The sequence below is a fragment of the Ursus maritimus genome, unplaced genomic scaffold, assembly GCF_017311325.1.
Source record: "Ursus maritimus isolate PB19 unplaced genomic scaffold, ASM1731132v1 scaffold_5, whole genome shotgun sequence".
NCBI classification, from domain to species: domain Eukaryota; kingdom Metazoa; phylum Chordata; class Mammalia; order Carnivora; family Ursidae; genus Ursus; species Ursus maritimus.
The window spans coordinates 47,635,579-47,659,184 of NW_024426663.1; the positions used below are offsets into that span (position 1 = coordinate 47,635,579).

Here is a 23,606-nt window from a genome sequence, read left to right on the forward strand (position 1 = left end):
TATGATGGGGAAGCTTGAGCCTAGAGAGGAGCACAGGGCAGATCCCACGACAGGTGCCTGCTCACAAGTCTGTACGCGTTGGGGTGACATTGAAGAGTTTTAAGCAGTTTGTTCGATCAAGCACGGACTTCACACTTGAGGGAGCACGGGGTGGAGAGACGGGAAGAGGAAATGAGACACAGGAGAGCAGAGCTGGCCTCTGCTGCGTGCAAAGAGCCGCTTGTAAAAATGCTTTCCTGCTGCTATGATTTATTTTGTTTCCTTCAAAGCAAAGACATGATCTCTAGGCACAATAATGCTCTCTGAATCAGCACTGTTTTGACATGTTTCTTTTGACATAATGTCACTGAGATCACATTTTAAGGTTTTATTTGAATCCAAGAATTAAGTGTCTGCAAGCAGTGCCCAGGGGTGCAAACGAATTCCAATTCTGTGCCCAGGAAAGAAATGGAGACTGTCGATAACTGATGACCCGTACTGAGTATATTTTCTTCTTCATTTGTAACGATCATTATGCTAACGGAGAAGGTGGGGATTTGCAAGGAAAAGAAACAAGAGAAATTCAAAGGAGCATTAATCCGAGGCAGTAACATTCTAACAAAGACTAACAGCCCCTGACGCTTAATTGTCCAGTGAATAAAATTTTGTTTACCCCTGAAGACTGATTCACATAGAAGATGACAGAAATTAAGCCCTTGGGGGAGTTTAGACAGAAACACAGGAAGTGCTTTTTAAAAATCTGACAACGAATACATTTTTGGTATTGTCTTCTGGAAATGATATTCTTCACCTCAGCGTGATGACTGGCTGGTCATCCCTGCCGTGGGTTTCATGGGCACCAGAAAAAGTGCCTGGACCCAGGCTATTGGGTTCAAATCTTTCCCACTGCACTACTGCACATTACATTTGTTGTGTTCTATGGGTCTTTCAGTAAGCAACGATGCGCTAGTAAACGGGTACTCGTGCCTGGGACCTGTTGCACCTTGGGCTGCTTTCAGCTAATGAAGGAGAAACGATGATCCCTCAGGGGATGTCAGCAAGGTCTATTGGGATTGGTGGCAAGTGGGTGGGGTAGGGGTGGTGATATGGGTGAGGCTTGGGTATCAAAAAAAGGAGAAGAGACGCTAAGGCAAAGAGCCTCTGCAGACCAGGCTAGCAGACAGGGCAGCCGTTGACTGCGTTCAGCTCCCATGGGAGGCAGGCGGAGCTCAGAAACCTGGCGACGTACCAGAGGACTCCTCTCCCGTCTCCACTGAACTCTAAGGAGGGGCACCCTGATGAACAACCATTTTTACTGAGACTTGAGTGAAGCTATTTTTATTCCAAGAACAGACAGATAAAGGTGTCAGTCAGAGGTAAGTTAACAACAGTGTTCTACCATGCAAGGGATTATTAATCAAAGAAAGAAAAAGCCCAGGCAAGAGATAACATGCTTCCCTTGTCCAGTATGGATATATATTTATTTAATCATGGAGCCAACTTTGCTGTTAAGAATCATCTTTCTCCTTCTGAAGCCCTTTATACAGATCTTAAAAACTCTCAGAGAAAGAGAAGATAAGGATCTGATTATACAGAACCGTATCTCATAAAATATGTGGGCATAATATAGTTTGGTGATAACCAGAATATGCAAGTTCATACCATAGTCTGGTATTTATTGGTAAAAGAGTAAGAGCTTCCTTATACCTTGTCCATTTATCACAGACACTGTTGCATTTCCAGGGCTTTTATTTCTTAGCTGACAGCTCCAAAATTCTGAAGTCTGGTCCCAGGGCATAGGAAATGCATTGCACCATGCTCAGTAGGATAAGAGATAAGCAACAAAAGACCACTACCCATTCCACCCTGTTCCATCATGTTTGACCCAGACCACGGCAGTAGCTATTCATAGCTCTCTCTGCATAATCTTGGACCACTCCAGTCCTTTCTACACACCCTACTTATAATTTTACACTGTGAGCCTCATATCATCAGCGGCATAAAACCCTTTCACCTCTTTCCATGGTTTATAGGATCCTGTATGGTCTGTCTCTGTTTATTTTTTCAGACTTATCTTTAGATGTCTTCCTTCCACCCCTCATCTAATAGCTCATGCTCTCTCCAGCCTTAGAAGACTGCGATGCAGAGTGGCCCGTGCCTACGCGCATGATGCTGTCCACTGCCAGGCTCTTTTCATCTTTCACTCTCAGCCCAAATGACACTTTTCACAGAGACATTCCTAACACTTCATATTAAATCAGGTCACCTTGTTACACACAATGCCATATTCTTGTTCACAGAATTTAGCATAATTCGAAAATATTTTCTTCGGTGCTTTTGGCTTAACTGTTTTCATTCCCACTACACCCTGAGGACGCATGCCAGCTTTTACTCATCCTTGACTCCTGAGCACCTGTACGCTGCCTGAAATGTAGCCTCTACAAATAGCTGTCAGAAAAAAATAACAAATTAATAAATGAACTAAAGAAAGGAAAGAAAAAGGTTAAAACACAAGCTTTGGGTGTGTGTGATATACATACATTCCTTAGGTTCTATTTTTTTTTTTTTTAGAACAACCAGGTCTATTTTTTTAATTTAAATTCAATTAATTAACATATAATGTATTATTGGTTTCAGAGGTAGAAGTCAGTGATTCATCAGTCTTATATAACACCCAGTGCTCATTACATCACACACCTTCCTTAATGCCCATCACCTAGTTACCCCATCCCCCCACTCCCCTCCCCTCCAGCAACCCTCAGTTTGTTTTCTATAGTTATGAGTCTCTCATGGTTTGTCACCCTCTCTGGTTTCATCTTGTTTTATTTTTTCCTCTCTTCCCCTATGATCCTCTGTTTTGTTTCTTAAATTCCACATACAAGTGAGATCATATGATAATTGTCTTTTTCTGGTTGACTTATTTCACTTAGCAAAATCCCTCCAGTTCCAGTCATGTTGTTGCAAATGGTAATATTTCATTTTTTGATGGGTGAGTAATATACCACTGGGTATATATACACCATATCTTCTTTATCCATTCATCTGTTGATGGACATCTGGGCTCTTTCCATAGCTATTGTGGACATTGCTGCTATAAACACTGGGGTACAGGTGCCCCTTCGGATCACTACATTTGTATCTTTGGGGTAAATACCTAGTAGTGCAATTGCTGGGTCATAGGGTAGCTCTATTTTCAACTTACTGAGGTACCGCCATACTGTTTTCCAGAGTGGCTGTACCAACTTGCATTCCCACCAACAGTGTAAGAGGGTTTCCCTTTTTCCACATCCTCACCAATGTTTGTCGTTTCCTGACTTGTTAATTTTAGCCATTCTGATTGGTGTGAGGTAGTATCTCATTGTGGTTTTGATTTGTATTTCCCTGATGCCGAGTGAGGTTGAGCACTTTCTCATGTGTCTGTTGGCCATTTGTATGTCTTCTTTGGAGCAATGTCTGTTCATGTCTTCTGCCCATTTCTTGATTGGATTATTTGTTCTTGGGTGTTGAGTTTGATAAGTTCTTTCTAGATTTTGGATCCTAGCCCTTTATCTGATAAAACATTTACAAGTATCTTCTTCCATTCTGTTGGTTGTCTTTTGGTTTTGTCGACTGTTTCCTTTACTGTGCAAAAGCTTTTAATCTTGATGAAGTCCCAATAGTTCATTTTTGCTGTTGTTTCCCTTGCCTGTGGAGACGTGTCTAGCAAGAAGGTGCTGCGGCCCAGGTCACAGAGGTTGCTGCCTGTGTTCTCCTCTAGGATTTTGATGGATTCCTGTCTCACATTTAGGTCTTTCAGACATTTTGAGTCTATTCTTATAAATTAGTATGGTTACCAACTAAGTCCGAAGAAGTCACTCATGCTTGAAGCCATCTCATGGAAGCCGTCTTCAGATAAACCTGAATCTGAGCATTGGAAGAGATCTAAAATATTTTCAATGCAGCATTTTTGAAATTGTGGCTTATAACTTATTAATGGGTTATGAAATCAGTTTGGTTGGTTCTAATAAGCACTTTTTTAAAAGAAATAAAATAGATTGATTAGCACAGAAAAAAACATCATTTATGAAACTTTTGGTTTTGTGAATATGTGTGTATCTGTGAGTATATCTACTAGGCTGTGATGAACAATATATTTCTTCCATTGGGTTGCAGTCAAAGAAGCTTGAAAATCATGACAGTAGGAGAACCTGCTGCCTATTGCAGAACTGTTGCGCCAAGTCTTCATTCAGATTCTACCTGAACAAGGGTCGGTTCTAATATCATTATCTAGAAAAGCAAAGGAAATGAATTGCTGATATTAGTTACTGCTTCTAAAAGCACTCAGGTTTGGGAGAAAAAATATATATTGATTGTTTCATCAAAGAGTCAATTAAAAACACACTTGAGAAAATACAATTAGAAAATACATATAGGGGTGCCTGTTTGGTTCAGTAGGTTAGGTATCCAACACTTGATCTCGCTCAGGTCTTGATCTCATGATTGTGAGTTCGAGCCCTGCATCGGGCTTCACACGGGGCATGGAGCCTGCTTAAGTAAGTAAATAAGTAAGTAAGTAAATAAATAAATAAATAAATAAGTGTCAGATAGATCTGGGTTTAAATATCACATGTGAATTTGGGGCAAATCTCTTAAACTCAGAGAGGCTATCTGCACATTGGTGGTAATTTTATGCATCATGTGGCAAAGAGTATATTAGATATAATGTCTGTAACGTAATTAGCATAAAGCATGGCACATAACATAGTGGTAAAGAACATGGTCTTGGGGCCAGACTGTTTGTGTCCAAATCCCAGCTCTTCCCCTTAATGTCTTTATAATTGGAACACCCCCATCTATAATGGTACAGACCTCATAGGGCTATTGGGAAGTGAGTTAATACATATTAAGTACTTAAAACAGAGCTTGGAAGATAGCTTGCAATGGGTAAATGTTAGCTCTTATTTTAATTACCTTTCTTCTTCCACCCATGAATGCAACCTAGCTCTGGCATTAAGCAGATTAATTTTATGCAGTTGTTTCCTGTTATTTCATAAGAGGTAATTATATGAAGACGTTTACTGCCAATGGTATAAAAAATATGATGCCCACTAATTGAACTTTTTGCTGTATGTCTGGTACCTTGCTATATACTTTATATGTATTATTGTATTTAATTGTTACTGTAAACCTGTGAGGTAAGTAGTATCAATATCCCCATTTTTACTGATCATAACAATTCAGGTTCAACCCTCAAAAACATTAGCAATCCAAATCCATCAACATATTTAAAAGCTTCTATACCACAACCAGATGAGATTAACACCTGGAAATCAACTAATATAATACATCATATTAATAAAATAAAGGACAAGACATATGATCATCCCATTAGATACAGGAAAAGCATTCTACAAAACACTCATTCATGATAAAACTCTTAACAACTTAACAAACTTGGAATAAAAGAGAGCTTCTTCAATCTGATAAAGGTCATCTATGATAAAACCTACAGTAACCATCATACTTAACGGGGAAAGACTGAATGCTTTCCCTCTAAGATCAGAAGCAAAACCAGATCATCTGCTCTCACTTCTATTCAGTATAGTACTGGAGGTTCTAGCCAGTGTAGTTAGCCAAAAGAAAAAAACATCAGTAAAAGACATCCATGTTGAAAAGAAACAAAACTATCTTTAATCACACGCAACATGATTCTGCTTATAGAAAATCATGAGAAAACCACGAAAAAACCTATTAGAATAAATAAAATAACAAGGTGGCAGGATACTAGATGAGTATACAAAAATCAATTGCATTTTTCTAAATAAGCAATGAACAATATGAAAATGACAGAAAGAATACGGTTGCATTCACTAAAGTTTCAAAAAGAATAAAATGCTTAGGAGTAAATTTAGGAAACTTGTGCAAGACTTCTACACAGAAAATTATAAAACTTTGCTTAGGAAAATTAGAGAAGATCTAAATAACTAAAGACTACTCCATGTTCATGGATTGGAAAATTCAAATATTGTTAAGATGTCAATTATGCCCAAATTGACCTATAGAGTCAGTGTAATCCCTATCAAATTCCCAAAAGGCTTTTGTTTTTGCATATTGACAAGCCACTCCTAAAATTTACAAGGAGATGCAAAACATCTAGAATAACCAAAATAATTTTGAAGAGGAAGGAAATAAGACTGACTTTCCAATTTCTAAATGTCCTATAAAGCTATAGTTATTAAGACGGTGTGGTACTGGCATATTGACCTATATATCAATGGAAGAGAATCAAGAGTCCAGAGATAAAGCTTCACAGTCACTTGATTTTTGGCAAAGGCGGTGGGAAAGGAGAGTTGGTTGAACAAATGGTGCTGGGACAACTAGCTATCCACTCCCAAAAATGATGAACTCAGATGACACCATATACAACAGTTAACTCAAATGGGTCCTAGACATAAACGTAAGTATAAATACAATACAACTTTTAGAATAAAACATAGGATCAAATCTTTGAGACATCAGAAGAGGCAAAAGTTTCCTAACTATAATACGAAAGCAAGGTCCATTAAAAAATTGATGAATTAGACATTACCAAAATTCAAAACTTCTGCACTTCAAAAGACACCGTTAAGAGAATGAAAAGGCAAGCAGCAGACTAGAGGAAAATATTTACAGAATATATAGTCAATAAAGAATTGCATCCAGAATTTACAAAGGAGTCTTACAACTCGATAAGACAACTGAATCAAACAATGGGCAGGGACACAAATCGATATTTCACTAAAGCGAACACAGATGAAAAGATGGGCGGCATCATTAGGAATTAGAAAAGTGGAAATTAAAAGCACAAATGTCATACTTACCTGAATGGCTCTAATAAATAAGAAGTAATAAGAAGTGTTGGTTTAGGACGCTGAGAAAAAGGAACTCTGATACATTGCGGGTGAAAATGTAAATGGTGCAATCACTTTGGAAAACTGTGAGTCTCTCAAAAAATTAACATAATATTATCATTTCACCTAACAATTCCACTCCTAGCTATCTAACCAAGAGAAATAAAAACATATTTCCATGCAAAGACTTGTACACAAATATTCATTGGAGCATTATTCAGAATTGCCAAAAACTGGAGAAGGGCTAAATGTCCATTAACTGGTGAATGGACAGAATGTGGTATAGTCATGCAGTGGACTACTATTCAGCACTGAAGAGGAATGAACTACCACGACTACAGCATGAATGACCCTTAATAAACATTAAGCTACATGAAAAGAAGCCAGACACAAGCGATGACTTATTTACAACTTAATTTATATGAAATTGCCAGAAAAAGCAAAAGTGGGGATACAGAAGCTAGATTCGTAGTTGTCTGGGGCTCAAGGTAGGAATAGGGATTAACTCTAAATGAGTAAAAGCAATCTTACTGAGAGGATGGAAAGATCCATAAATTGACTTATAGCAATTACTGTACCACTCCATAAGATTACTAAAGATCGGTTCCCTTGAAATGGGTGAATTTTATGACATGTAAAATATACCTCAATAAAGTTGTTACTTAAAAAAAGGACAGTGAGTAGGGGGAAAAATGATTATGGTGTAGAGAGGTTATATATTTGTTCAAGAATCATATGTTAGGAAACTGTGGAAGCAGGATTGCATCTAAACCCACATGGTTAACATACATGCTGTGTGAACAATGATCAGTACAGCTCACAAAACAAAAAGCATCCAAAGCTCATAATAAAATCCTGCCAGGGAAGAGAATAATTATTCAAATGCCCTTTGAGTCCACTCCCAAAATTCATTTCGCATGCCCCTAGGGTATTCTCATTCCGATGGTGGAACATTTCCGATCATCAGCCAGGCATCTCCACAGAAGAGTTTTTAAGAGCCAGTGTTGTCCTATGCACGCGAGGGATAGGACAATTCATCTGTGTTTTTCAGACTCTGAACAGGGTGTGCTCACAGCAGGCTTTTCACAGTTTAGGAAAAGCACTAGCTCTTGTGAGAAGAGATCCCCCAGGAATGGGTCAAAAGGGGGTTAGGGTATACTGTCCCAATTGTGAAATACAGACTGAATTTTAAAACCTATCCTTGGAGCAGCGGCTCATCATATTTCTCCTCTTGTGGCTCTGTAGGAATTTTCCAAAGTACATCCAGTGTGAAATTCATAAAAAAACATAAACAGTATTATTTCACCTAATTCATTTGCCGTGACAACACAGAAAAACCAAGGTTTGCAAAAGTCTGATTTCAATAGTTTACAAAAACTATACCCAGCTGTTGTTGTTGTTGTTGTTGTGTGTGTGTGTGTGTGTGCGTGTGTGTGTGTGCGTGTGTGTGTGTGCGTGTGAGTGTGTGTTTAACCGAAATGCCACAGCCTTAATGACAAGCTGAGGCAAAGAAAGATGAATGGCTTGGTTGCTGGAACCAACTTGAGACAACAATCTAAATTCTCTCGCCTATAAATTTAGAGGGAAAGAATTTACAATCCAAATAAGCACGTCTGACTTCTATTCCTTAATGTATCAGAGTGACAACACTTCCATCGAGGTTTGACGAGAGCCGCGGTGGGTGAGGACATGGAGAAATGGGCTCTCTCTTATGCTCTGATGGAGGGTAATTTGGTGAAAGCTCCTTTGAAGATAACTTAGAAATATCTCTTCAAAAACAAAATGAAACAAACAAACAAAACCCCCACGTGGTTTTTGACCCTGTAATTTTATTGCCAGGAACTTTTGGTACGGATATACTTGAAAAATCATAACAGGATGTACTTGTAAGGAGACTCATTATAGCACATAAAATAAAAAATAATTTGCATGCAATAGGGGAGCATGTAAATAAATTATGGGAAATTCACAGTACAACAATTAAAAAATGAGGCGGATCTACATTCTGATATGAAAAGATTTCTAAGATATCATGAAGACAAGGTGAGGGAGAGAGCAGGGTTCTACTCTAATATGCATTATAGCGGAGATGTTTAGTGTACATCTAATCCCAGTGAATCCTCTCTCCCTTACTGAAAATCGTGGTTCTCAGGGATTTCGAAATCTCTCAAGGAGGTTTCACAACTAATCCTTCATTCTGTTTGCTTTATCCCATCATATATAAAAAAACACTCTCAGAATAGCAACATTAGAACACTACCTCCTGCAACACCATTGCTACAAACATTTTAAGACGTTTTTGCTCTTCTTTTTTGCCATTGATGTATATTTCACCAATGATGTACAGTAAAGGTATTGCTTGAAAGTTACTTGGAATAGTACGTTACTGTGTGGTTATGCCACACACTGGACATATATTTAGGTTAAGTTATTTCATTTTATGTTGCATTTTTTGAAATTCTTTTAAAATTTAATTCTATTTTATAGTTATGTAAAACATTTGTTTTCAAACTGAAATCTGCAAAACAAGGTATATTGAGAAAAGTTGAGCTTCTCTCTCTTTCTGTTTCTTGTAGTCCCACCATCTCTTCATTAAAACTTCTTTAAAAATGTTTTTTATTGTGGTAAAATATATATAGTATAAAATTTATCATTTTAACCACTTTCAGTGTATAATTCAGTGACATTAAATGCATTGACAATGTTGTGCAAACATCACCATTATGTACTTCCAGAACGTTTTCTTCACCCCAGACAGACACTGTACCCATTAAATAACCCCTCATTCTTCCTTCTCCTCCCACCTCTGTTTTCTGTCTCTATGAATTTGTGTATTCTAGGTACCTCACCTAAGTGGAATCATACCATGTTTGCCCTTTTGTATCTGGCTTATCTCACTTAGCATAATGTTTTCAAGGTTCATTCATGGGGTAGCATGTGCCAGAATTTCATTCTGTTTTAGGCTGAATAAGATTCCAGGGGATGCATATGCCATGTTTTGTGGATCCATTCATCTGCTGATGGACATATGGCTTGTTTCTACCTTTTCATTGTTGTAATAATGCTGCTATGAACGTTGCTGTACAAGTGTCTGTCTGAGTCCCTGCTTTCAATTATTTTAGTACATGCTTAGAAGTGGAATTCCTGGATTGCTTGGCAATTCTACATGTAACTTTCTGAGGAACCACCGAAATGGTTTCCACAGTGGCGTCACCATTTTACATCCCTACCGGCGATGCACAGTGGTTCCGTTCTCTTCACAACTTTGCCAACACCTTTTATTTTCCATTAAAAAAAAAAAAAAGTAGTCTTTCTCATCAGTGTGAAGCAGTATGTCATTTTGGTTTTAATTTGCATTTCCCTAGTGTCTAGTGATGTTGAACACCTTTTCATGGGCCATATATTTATTGGCCATTTGTTTATCTTCTTTGAAAAAATATCTCTTTAGACCCTTGGTCCATTTTTAAATCAAGTTATTTCTCTTTTTTGTTATTGAATCGTAGGAGTCCTTCGTATATTCCAGATGCAAGTTCCTTAGCAGATACATGATTTGCAGATATTCTCTCCCATCCTGCGGATTGTCTTTTCACTTTCTTGATGGCGTCTTTGAAGGACGAATGTTTCTCATTTTGATAGGGTCTAATTTATCTGCTGTTTTCTTTCGTTAATTGTGCTTCTGGTGTCCTATCCAAGAAACCATCACCTAATCTAAGGTCACAAAGATCAACACCTTTTTGTTAAAAGAATTTTATAGTCTTAGCTCTTATATTTAGGTCCATCATCCATTCTGAGTTCATTTCTGTGCAGCGTGTGAAGTGGGCATCCAACTTCATTCTTCTGCATTTGGATATCTAGTTGTCCCAACACTATTTTCCAGAAAGACATTTTCCCATTGAATCGTCTTAGCACCCTGGTCAAAAGTAAATTGACTGTAAACGTGAGTTTATTCTTCGATTCTCAGTTCTGTCCCGTGACTAACTTTACGCCAGAGCCACACTGCCTTGATTACTATCGCTTTGGAGTAAGTTTTGAAGTTGTGAAGTGTGAGCCCTCCAATTTTATTCCTCTTTTAAGACTTTTTTAGCAATTCCCTTGAATTTCTTAGATTTCAAATACTTTAAATTTCTATATAAATTTTCAGCTTGTCAATTTTTGCAAAGAAGCCAACTGGGACTGTGATAGGGATTGTGTAGAATCTGTGGATGACTTTGATGCCACATCGCTTTTTCCACCTGATATGCTCTGGAGTACAGGCCTTACCAGTAGATACATCTAGTCCTCACTCTCTGTCTCAGCCGCGTAGAGCTGCATTTACGGATGGCCCCTGTTTCATCGACTTGTTGCCTACTGGAGGACATTTGGCGTTTCCAGTTTCTTTTTTTTTTTTTTAAAGATTTTATTTATTTATTTGACAGAGACAGAGACAGCCAGCGAGAGAGGGAACACAAGCAGGGGGAGTGGGAGAGGAAGAAGCAGGCTCATAGCGGAGGAGCCTGATGTGGGACTCGATCCCAAAACGCCGGGATCACGCCCTGAGCCAAAGGAAGACGCTTAACCGCTGTGCCACCCAGGCGCCCCTGTTTCCAGTTTCTTGCTCTTACTGATAGTGTAACTGAAAAAAACTTTTGCATATGCCTTTTCGTATTCGGGACAGAACACTTCGGGGTAAATTCCTAGAAGACGGTTTGCTAAGATAATGTTTTTTAAAAACAAGGGGTAAGGCAGATAGAATGTTTGCTCTATAGTGCCAAATTTATCTGTGCAGAGGGTGTGTACCATTTTGAATTCCCACCAGCCATATACGACAGTGCCTATTTCTCCACATTCTCTCTCTAGAGCGTGTTGTCAAATTTCCGGAAGTTTTCAACTTCAGAAAAACCAAGCAGTAAAGGAAGAAGATATGAAACTTACAAAGTGATCTTTCTCTGTCTCATAAAGAGTCTTATAAAGTTCTTCAGGGAAAAACACCACCTTCCATGCCCTCATCCACACATGCAGAAATGACCTTGTCCACTCTTGTCTATCTGTATTTAGGTTAGACACCCACATATCTAAAATTCATCAAAACAGATAATTGAGAATTTATGTAGATCTTTTTAGCAGTAGTTGGAATGAATTTGAGGGAACTACCTTAAAATAGGTATAATAAATGCTCATGAAAACTTCCGCTTTAGCCAGAAGAAACTTCTATGTATATCTCAGGAGACATAAAGACTCAGGGTCTCGGTTCATCTCCCCTCCACCTTAGAATTTCCTGACCTCTTCTCGCCAGACATAAATTGAATGTTACCCCTTTGTACTTCCCTCTCTGCACTTCCCCAGCAGTCTGCCATTTCTTTATAGAACACTCCAGAAACCTAGCTATAAATGGTTGCCTTGTATTATATTGTATTATAACCATTAGAATTTTTTTTTTTTTTTGCCTGAATTCCTCATTTGGCTGGACAATTTGAGGCATTTGTGTTTCGTTCATCTCTGTTTTCATCAACAGCCCCTGGCATATAGCTCGGTACCTAATGAATCCTTGTTTAGTCAGTGGCCATTTTACACATACTTACATTTACTTGTACAAGGTGCTGAAGCTAAAGGAGGAAACCCAGGAACCCAGGAGGAAATAGAAATAAATATTTGTACAACAAATATGTAGTTGTAAAATGTGCTAGAGGCCATGAAAAAAAAGTGGAGGATATTATGATAGAGGCTGACTGAGGACCTACTTTGACTTACGGTGGGGGGTCAGGAAAGCCTCAGACCGTGTAACACAGGTGCCTGCCTGCTTCAAATCATGGACAACAGCCTCCAATGAAATGAGCAAAAATCTACAATGTACACAGTGAGAAAGACTGTGGGTGATTTTTTAAAATCACGCAGAACAGCTTGCAGACTGTTTTCCTGATGTTCTGATGCAGTAGTTGTTTTCCCCAAGCCCTGACCTTTCTCTGGACAGAGATCTGAATGCAATTTTGTGATCCGCCAGCTCATCCCGTACTGGCTCTGGAGATGTTATTTATGAAGCTTCTCTGGGGAAATTTTAGCTATTATTATTTTCTACAGAATCTCTTGAGACGGTTACCTCAGAGAATAACACAGCCAGTAAGCAGACAAAGGGGAATAACACCATCTTGCTACTTACATAAAAGGAAAAGCCAGGCACAAGCTCGAATGATCAGGAAGAACAATTAAATCAGACTCTGACCCCTAGCATTTATCAGGGGTCCAGAGGAAAAAAGGGTTTGAAGTTAAAACTTTTTGAGTTTTATGGGAATTAGAGACTGACTGCAGAGAGACAGTCGAGTGGGATGACTTTGTGTCATTGATGGGATTGCAAATGGCCACTTGTGATGCAGAGAGTGGCTAGGGAGGTCCCCAGGGTGCCCAGAGGTCCAAGAGATGCTGAGTCACACATCTTGAGTGGCTGTTGCTCCAGAGGGGATGAAACGGAGAGACAGAAAGTTCATCTGGCACAGGGTGTGATCTACCCTCTGCCTGTCGAGCCAGAAAAGCGAATGTTTTCTTACCAACCAGGTTCCCCAAGTCTCAGAATCCTGGGGCAGGGGAGGGCTTGCTAGCCCTTGTCAGCACTGCTACCCAGCAAAGAGATTCTTCCTTGTGCCCTGCATGCCCTCCTTCTAGCCTCTCCATTTGTCATGCTCCCCACTTCCTTCAGCGGACTAATGTTCATAGTCTAACCAGACCAACTGCATCTTTAGACATGTTTTGATGTTTCTGCCTCTGACCTTCATCTCCTGGGGCTTTTCTGTCCATTTCTATTTCGGATACCCAGTGGTTGGAACTCTTCCAGGGAAGCAGGGAGAGGCATTATGTTTTACCTCAAACTGGAGGATATTCGGTTATAATGTGATTTTGCTCCACTACAATATTACTGTTTATCAGGTGAAATGGCCCTTTAAAATTGTTTTAGTGATTTTACGGTTGTATATAATGTTTTAAAGTTTGGCTTCAGAATTTTAGAAGTAGTGATGTCTATATAAGCGACATTCTAATAAAATATGTTAACACTGGAGATCTTAGAATATTTGGGGGGGGTGGGATTTGGAATCCAGATTTACCATCACTTTCTGGTTTCGTGGTTTGGGCAAAGACTCAAACGTCTCATCTTCAGCTTACTCATCTTTACAAGGGACAAATACTAATTCCTATCTTACAGAACCTAGTATTTGAAGATTTATAAGATGATATATGTAATATCTTAGCATACCCCCTCAAACATAAGTCCTCAGAAATACTAGCTGTGATCAGTGACTCTACAAATGCATGATTTCCTTAAGTTTCCCCCAGCAAGCTACTTCTGGAGCCTATCTCTTGAAAATAGACTTTTCATTCATCAAGCTTTGGTGTAGTGAGGATGCCTCCCCCAAGTAAACCCCAATCCTGATTAAACATACCTGCATTCAAACAGCAACAAACTAACATCTATCCTGTACACTGTCGGGAGAAAAAAACCACAAAGCTGTGCTGACTGGATTCACTTTACATTTGTAACGACGGGCCTCACATAGATACTTAGAAAGCCCTATTCTAGGGCACCTGGGTGGCTCAGTTGGTTAAGCGTCTACCTTTAGCCCAGGTCATGATCTCGGGGTTCTGGGATCGAGCCCCGCGTCAGGCTCCCTGGTCACAGGAGCCTGCTTCTCCCTCTCCTCCCTGCTCATACTCTCTCTCACTATCTCTCTAATAAATAAATAAAATCTTAAAAAAAAAAAGAAAATCCTATTCTAATTCTCGATTAGTTTCACACATTCATTCACCCAGCAGCTTCTCTCCCCACAGTTTCCTGCACTATGCCCACTCCTCATTCTCGGTTGATGACCTCACGTGTCACAGTGGGATTGACACCGGAACTCCTTCATCTGCCCACCAACACATCCATCTGCACCGGCTTGCGAATCTGTGTGCTTACATACTTTGCCTTCTCTCCTAGCACAGTGAAAGCGCTGCCCCACTTCCACCCGAAGCCAGCTTAACACCTGAGCCCCCAGCCGTAGCCGTCTTGCCACCCTCGGGGCCTCACTCTGGCAATCCTCCCCATTCTGTCCCACGTGACCCATTCATTCTTCTCAATGGGCTCCTACTCTTTGCACTCAAACCTGCATATCTTATGCACATCTAGAAAACATATATATAAAATAATTAAAATTTAAAATTAAAAAATCTAATATCAACAAATAATAATATATAAATAATAAATAAAATAATTTTTAAAATCTGTACTACAGTATCTGATGATATGTACAAAAAAGATAATAGACCATGACCAACTAGCACTTGTTTTAATAGAACAAGACCAAGTAGGGTTTAAGAAGCTCATTATAAGATTTGCAAATCCATTAATTTACTTCACCACGTAATAGAAATGATCACAATGAAAAAGAAAACACATTTGACAAAATATAATACCCATTAATGATAAAAACTTCTAGCAAACTAGGACTGAAGGAAAACTTACTTACTGTGATAAAGGATATCTATCTACAAAGAGCCAAAGGCAAACATCATATGAAATCTTGAGATCTTGAGAAACTTCCCCATGAAATCAGGACAGACACGGATGTCTGCTGTATTCAACTCTGTTCTTCACGCAAATACAGTAAGCATGAATATAAAAGATATCAAAATTGGAAAGGAAATAAAACTGTTATTATTAGTTAATAACATGATGGCAAATATTGAAAATCCAAAATAATCTATAGGCCAACCAGTAGAAATAATCAGAGAATTTAGCAAGTTCACTGGATACAAAGTCAATATTAAAAATCAACTGTATTTTGCTCTACAAGCAACAAACTACTAGAGAATAAAACCTGGATAAGTAATTACCATTTGTCATCACATAAAAAACATTAAAAAACCTAGGAATAAATCTAAAGATATGCTAGATCTCTACACTAAAAAGTGAAACCAAAGAGAGAAATTAAGGGATACCTAAATATACAGGAAGATATATATATAATTCATGAATTGGAAGGTTTACTATTTTAAAAAGACCTTAATTCTCTCCGAATTAGTTTCAGCGTAAGTCACTACAAATACCAGCAGCTTTAAAATACAGGTTAACAAGCTGATTGTGAAATTTATATGGAATCGCAAAGGGCCAAATGGAGTCAAGATAATTCAGAAGAAGAATTATATTACTGACTTCCGCCACCCGCCGAAACCTGCGGTAAGTAAGGTGGCGCGATACCTGTGTAAATGCACACGAGGAGGTCAGTAGAACAAAGTCTGCAAATCCACACACGTTTGGTGGTGTGACTCTCAGCAAATGTGTTACTGCAGTGCAGTAAGAAAAGGAGAAACTTCTCGGTGAATGGCTTTGGGTTCATTTGATTTCCATATGGGGAAAAAGTGAATCTTGACCCTGGATCACAGATCTACAAGTCAAAGCTGAAACAGCAAGGCGACCAGGAAACAGGGTGGAATATTTTCATCTCGGTAGGGGCAAAGATTTCCTAAACCAGACACACAAGACACTACCCATAAGGGAAAAGATGGATAAACTATACCACACTTACATTCAAGCTTTTTGAGTGTTCAAAAAAAAAAAAATCCTTGCAGATTATAAAGGTAAGTCACAGATTGGGCAAATAATTTACACTAAGAAACGGACCAATGAGAAAAAAAAAAGGCAACCAATAGAGCAATATACAAGACTTAAGCACTTCATAAAGGAGGATTTCAAATGACCAACAGTCATATAGAAATGTGCCCAAACTCATAAGGCACCAGGGAAACGCAAATTAAAACCACAATGAGAAGCCATTCTACCTTTACCGGAACACCTACGTAAAGAAACTGAAATACCCAACGTGGGTGAGGTTTGACAGCAACCTGAATTCTCAGACATTGCTAATGTGAGTATAAACTGGTACAACTTCTTTGGAAAACTGTATACCAGCTAAACCTACATAAATCCTAGGATCTAATGACTTAATTCCTGCATTTACATCCCCAGATATATGGACTTTTATCAGAAGATACAAACAAGAATGTTAATAGCAGGACTATTAAAGTCTCACACTGGAAATAACCCAAATATCCATCAGTAGGAAGATGTGTAATGGAATATGAGAGAGAAATGGCAATCCATTATTGCTACCCTTGACAATATGGATGAATCTCTCAACACAACCCATTTTGCACCCTGCCCTCCAAAAATAACATCGCTTGCTTCCTGTGTTCTCCTCGAGCCAGTCCCTTCCATCCTCTGTCCTGTCATTCGGACTTGGCTCTTACCAAGGTCACAGTATCTGTATCTTCCCAAGTCCAAGTTCGCAGTCAGTTGTCTCCTTGTTCCCGAACTCTCCACAGTACTTGCAATGGTTTGCACTCCTTCCTTTGTGAAACAGCCTCTAGATTCTAGGAGGCTGCCCTTGCCCAGTTTACCCCTAGCTTTTGGCTAGCTTCCGGGCTGTTGCTTTTTTGTCCAGTTTCCCGAGTCTTCCTCCATCAGAACTGTAAGTGTGCTCTAGGTCTTTACAGCCGCTGGCCCTTTTCTTCTAGATATTTAACTTCTCTCCAGAGATGCTCCATTCAAGTCTCTGGTCTAAATAGCATCTACAAGCCGATTTTTCCCATATTTGTGTTTTGTTGGCCTTCTCCTTGGACCCTGGATTTCTCTTCTGAGCTTTAGACTTCGCCTATGCAGCAGCTCTATTTGGATGACTAAGAGGCAGCTCAAAATGAACCCAGCTAAAAGAGATTTCTTGATTTTCACAATGAATCTGATCCTTCTCCCATCTCCCCATCTTGGTGAAGGGCACAATCCTTCACCGAGTGGCTCAGGTCGACAGTCTGGGAGTCATGAGTTATTTTACTCTTTCTTCTAGCCAAGGGGCAGGCGTGTTTTCTGAGCAAGGCCAGTTGGACTCCCTCCCAGGACTTTAAGCCTTGAGTGGGTGACACAAGGTTAGAAAATTGACGGGAGCTGATTCATCCCTGCTGAGACAGCCGTAAGTGCCTGTCCATTGGTTTCTGCCACCTAGATTCCCAGACCTGCCTTTGTCCCTCACTTTCTCGAGACCTGCTTCTTCAGCTTTACGTCCGAGGCTGTAAACTACTCCAAGTCATCCCAGAGAACTTCTCTGTAGCTTCTATTTTCTAATAGTTTCCTGTGTTGTTTGCAAGAAAGGAATTCTTTGCAGTATTGATGAGTAAATGAGTAAGCGAATGTCTGCATTATAAAGACTCAGTTTCCTGTCTATTAGTCCATCAGTCAGTCAACAACCAGGTGTGCGGGCATTACTAGGTACAGGCCACACAATTAACACTGTTTTCTGCTAAGCTCTTCAGGGACTGCTGTCTGTTGTTCTCCACTTATCCAAGCTCGTCAGGGCCATACCCAAGGAGAGCTTCTTCCAGTGATGGCATTGGATCATTCGGGATAACCTCCCCTTCTAAAGATCCTTAATTTAATCACATCTCTTCCCAAGATAACACAGCTGGACACTAAGATAAGAAAAGCAGATTTTTTGTCAATAATATATTATTGCAACAGAAATCCCACAGTGTGAGGTGAACTCAACTCTGAGGTGTATAGAAGTGACCGGGTGTCTGACAAGGAGAATGAGAGGATGGAGAGGAGATAAGCCGGGACCTGGTAGTCAGCCGAGTGAAAGTTACAAAGAGCCCTGGATGGGGTTGGTCCATGTGAAACTCATGTGGGTTTGTTAACAGGCACTTATAAAGGCAGGCCTCTCCCCTCCCACACAGGCCGGCGGACGGGCCCTGTCTTCAGGTATTAGCTGGAACAAACGGCACGTTCTCTCAGCAGCCCTGCATTTTCTCAGGCAGGCAGTTTAAGGGGAGCTAACGCCATCCTAGGGACGTGGCCCCGAGCTGTTGATAAACAATGTTAGTGTTCTGTTCAACGGTTAACAGACCAAGGTCGAGGCCTAGGCAATAAGCTGATTCAGAAGAGCCTGGCTAGAATCTGGTCAAGGGGAAGGCCCAAGGTAATCAGACGGGTCCTTCAAAGATGGTCGAGAGAGGCATAGAGTCAGAGGCAGAGAGAAGTTGGAGGAAGCTGTGTGGTTGGCTTTGCAGATGGAGGAAGGCGCCTTGAACCAAGGAATGCAGGTCGCCTCGAGAAGCAGGAAAAGGTAAGAAACCATTCTTCCCTAGACCTCCCGAAAGAACACAGCCCCGCCGACAGCTTCCTTTCAGCCGAATGAGACGACGTTTGCACTTTTGACCTCCAGAAGTGTATGATACTAAGTTCGTGGCTGTTAAGTTGTCTCATATTTTTTTATTATGAAACCGGTAAAATATATTTACAGTGAAATGCACAGATATTAAGTGTAGAATTAATGAATATTTACAAATCTATGCTCTGACACAGGCAGCACCTAAATCATGAGGAAAGAGTATTTCAGCCGCTCCCGAACTCTCCCGCATGCCGCGTTCTCGTTAAACCCTGCGTCCCGTAGGTACTCATTGTTCTGATTAGTTTTGTCTGTGAACTTTCGGGACAAATGGAAATGCAGGACAAAAGGAAATCATGTGTTAATTATGTTGTGAAAATAGCTTTAACCCCAAGTGCTCCACTTCCCGTTGTTTGAAGCCACTAAGTTTATGGTAATTTGTTCCAGAAGCAATAGGAATCTAATACAGCAGTTATTTCTGCATAATGTAATGTAGGTATCTATCATTTTCTTTAGACTCCCTTCATTTCCATATTTTAAATAAAAATATTTTGTATTTAGAACAAATATGTATTTGTATTTAAGAACAAACTCAAAGACTTTCTAGTGGTCAGCTCACACGCAGGGGCACATGTCTACTCAGGAATCTGCTCTGGGCTGGGCTGGGGCCTCACTGAGTTTTTGTTTTATGCCCTCATTTTTTTTTAAAGATTTTATTTATTTGTCATAGAGATAGAGAGAGAAGCACATGCAGGGGGAGGGATAAAGAGAGAGGGAGAAGCCGACTCCCCATTGAGCAAGGATCCAGATGCGGGACTTGGGACTCGACCCTAGGACCCTGAGATCATGACCTGAGCCGAAGATAGCCGTTTAACCAACTGAGCCACCCAGGCATCCCATAAGTTGTCACTTATGAAGCACCTACTATGTGTGGGGTGTTTTATAAACATATTCTTACTTATAGCAATACCTTCTGCCCTGGGTATTGCTGTTACCCCCAATTATGGAGGAGGGAACCAAGCAAATACGCGATGTAATTTGGTCAATTCACAGCTACCAAGTGGTGAAGTGAGGATTCAAACTCACATCCCTCTGACTTCAGGGCCTGCCAAGAACCTGGAGTGGGCCTGAGTAAATGAGGGGATGATTGTGAGTGTGCAGGAAGTGTTAGTGGTAGAAACGGGGAAGGAGCACAACCTGAAGCCTGGTGCCAGTCCTAACTCCATTCTTCCTTCCTTCTCTTCCTTCTCTTCTTTTCCTTCCTTCCTTCCTCCCTCCCTCCCTCCCTCCCTCCCTCCCTTCTGCAGAGATCTGTTGAACCCTTACTGTGTGTGCGAGGCATTATCTTGGGAGTAATGAACAAAATACACAAACATACCTGCCTCATGGAGTTTGTATTCTTGTGGGATGTAAAAGACAATAAAGAAAATAAATTCCTTTTCCCTCATAATTTATAAAAGAGTCCTACAAGATGTCCATAGGGGATGGGATAGTGTAGCAGGAAATGCAGGGTTTCTGCAGCCAGAATGTCTGGGTTTGAGTCCTGGCTCCGCCAGTTCCTGGCTGTGTGGCTCCGGGAAAATGACTCAGCCTCTCTGGGCCTCTGTTTCTCTGGTGTAAAATCGAACTAATAATCCCCGTCCACCTAAATTGTTAGGATGAGTAAATGAGACAATATAGGCAAAACTCTTAAGTAACAGAATTCCATTGGCAGAATTCCACTCTTAAGTAACAAAAGCTCTTCTTGTATCTGTGGCCCTGGAGACTGCCTTGGGTTCTCACAGTCGATGGGTCTGTGGAGAAACACAGGTGCATAGTCCTCAATAACTGAGGTTGATTCCAGGGAACCTGTTTATTCGGCTGCGTTCAGCTATCTGACAGGACCCCCTTTCACAGTCCCGATACAGGTGGTCCTTTCCACTGACACCAGTCCATCTCGTCTTCTCATTTCCTGAAACACACGCGGGCCCCTCTGTTTCCAGAACAAGAGACAAGGCAGGGGGCGGCGTGGAGCCCGTGGAGCTGTGCAGCTGCGGGCTTAATCTCAATTAACAAAAGCCACCTGGGGAACGGGGAGGGGGGGGCTCTGCGGGCAGCACTGCAGCCTGTTTGTTTGCAGGCTCCTGGTTGCCAGGGCTTTGTGCGCAGCCCTCAGGGAGGGACGCGCACGCGGATTTTATTTGCTTTCCCTGGATGCCAGCCCCGTCGGGCAGCCCTCGCTCTAGAACGTGGCCTACATCCCACGGCTGTGTTCCCGGGTGGGGTCAGGTCCGCGGAGGCTGCGAAGGCTGAATTTTAATTCAGACTGTGTTTTCACCCTTAACTCCACTGCCCCAGACGAGGACACGCACGCACACACACACACACACACACACACACACACTCCTGTTCTACCTAGTCCTTCATGCACTTCTCACAGTTGATGTATTTATGTGACATTTGATTAATATGAGCCTCTCACGGTTTCTGGAAATGGGGGGTCAATCAGGGGCTCTGCCCACTACCGCTCACCACTGCATCCCCCCACTCTGAGTCTGTGTTCCAATGAGGGTTGGAAATTTAGTAAATACAAATACAAGATGCCCACTTACATGAGAAATTGGGAAAAGGAATCATTTTCAGATAGAATAGGTGCTGTGCACTATTTGGGACATATACTAAAAGTGATGGGTTATTTTTCTAGAATTCAAATCTCACTGGGCGTGCTGTGTTGTATCTGGCAACCGTAATTCTACCTTGTTTGTGTTGCTTGGTAAATATATCCATGAATGAGGGAACGAGTGGGGCTAATGCATGATTAAAAGCAGAACACCAAATGCAGACATTTCTCTGGCAAATACATATCAATGTGGTTGAAGTGGTTTCAAGGTGGCAACATTTTTGGAGAATTTTCATTTTTCCATGTGATTTTTCTGTTCTTCAAGTTGACTGCCATGTGTGTAGTTTTCACATATCACATATGTATTTATACTTCTACACACACACACACACACACACACACCAACTTCTTAACATTAGTGTAAAACTTGCTTAAAAGAAACAGCTTGTGTTTCTCCTCTGCCTGAAAACCAGAATTTTCTAAAAACCTCCCTAGAGGTTAGCAGCATTCTGAGTACCCATGAGAAGACTACCGAAAGCAATACTGAGAGGCCTACGTCGCTTACCAGGATAATAGACACAAGGGGTACACAGGAATTAAAACGGATTGCCGTTACATTATGAATCCTATGGTGCTTCTTAAGAAAATTGGCTCTGAAGCTTTGGGGATGTAAAGATAAATCTAGTTAAACCTAGGACACAAAATCCTGATAAAATTGTACATAATGGGGGACCTTTGAATCCTTGTTCTTTGATTTGCAGAATGAGGGTGGAAAACAGAACAAACATAAACTCTTAGAGTGAGTTGAAGACTTGGCCCTCCCCCCCCACAAGCACAACTTCCTGTGGTGTTTTGAGGCTGAGCGCCCCCCCCCAGAATTTGTGCCTGGGATGTCCACAGTGGCCCAGCAGTGACGGACATGTTCGGAACACTACACCTTCATGGAGCAGGGAGGGAAAAGAACTCCCATTTATACGATGCTTACTCTGTGCTGGGCATAGCGCTGTCTCATTTTGTTTGTAAAAACAACCCAAGTTACACACATCTTATAACTGTGACTTAAAAACGATAAAGATTGGGGCACCTGGGTGGCTCACTTGGTTAAGCATCTGCCTTCAGCTCAGGTCATGATCTCAGGGTCTTGGGATCGAGCCCTGTGTTCTCCCTCTCCCTCCGCCCCTCCCCCCACTCATGGTCTCTCTCAAATAAATAAATAAAATCTTTAAAAAAATGATGACGATTGCCCGCAGGTCCTACCTACAGCAGTATTGCAAGGTACTTAATAGTTGGGAAGTCACATTTCCTATGTTGCACTTACTAAGGCAGAAAGCCTTTATTAGAAGGAATAAATATGCTTTCAGATGATTTTTATCTCAAGATTTGAAAGACTGAACATTTTCTGCTATACTTGAAGGACGGCCCCCTCTCAGTTTCCAGTTCCGTATGTGGTGCTAGAATTAAGGTGGGGGAGATTTCTTCTCTCTCCTCTATCACCATTAATGGTGCCCACTGTCCTGTGAGGTTCAGTGTGAGATGGGAAGTCTAGGCTCTATGTCATGTTGTCACCAAGTCCGCATGCGCGGAGAACAGAAAGGTGCCTGCAGTGACACCAACATAGCAAACGGCAAAATCGGTAAACTTTGGTCAGCTTCAAGACTCTTAACACCCACCTTATAAACAACCAAACAAACAGGAATAGACTGAAATGCGTTTTGCATATTTAATAATGAGGGACTGGCATGAAAGGGGGAAATGCTAAGTATGTCCTTCTGAAGGGTTCCTGGTCTTAAAAGGAGAGAGTTAGTTGGCTGAACTTTGGAAGAAGGAAAATGCGACTTTGAACAAAGGGAGGATGAGAATTGAGAGCACCTCGTCATTGTCAGGCTGGAGGTGGGGGGGGGCAATCTGGTGATTGCTAGAGGTAGGGAAGAAAGAGCCGCATCCATGTTAACACGGCGTGGCCGCACTGTGAATAGGGCACTCTGAGCTACTGATTATGCA

General features: G+C 40.8%; 1 protein-coding gene across 1 annotated transcript in view; it reads right to left on the reverse strand.

Moving 5' to 3' along the window:
* STK32A (serine/threonine kinase 32A) overlaps positions 1 to 23,606 on the reverse strand; it is an 82,591-nt gene that overhangs the window by 57,564 nt on the left and 1,421 nt on the right. The gene's annotated exons all lie outside the window — the stretch shown is intronic.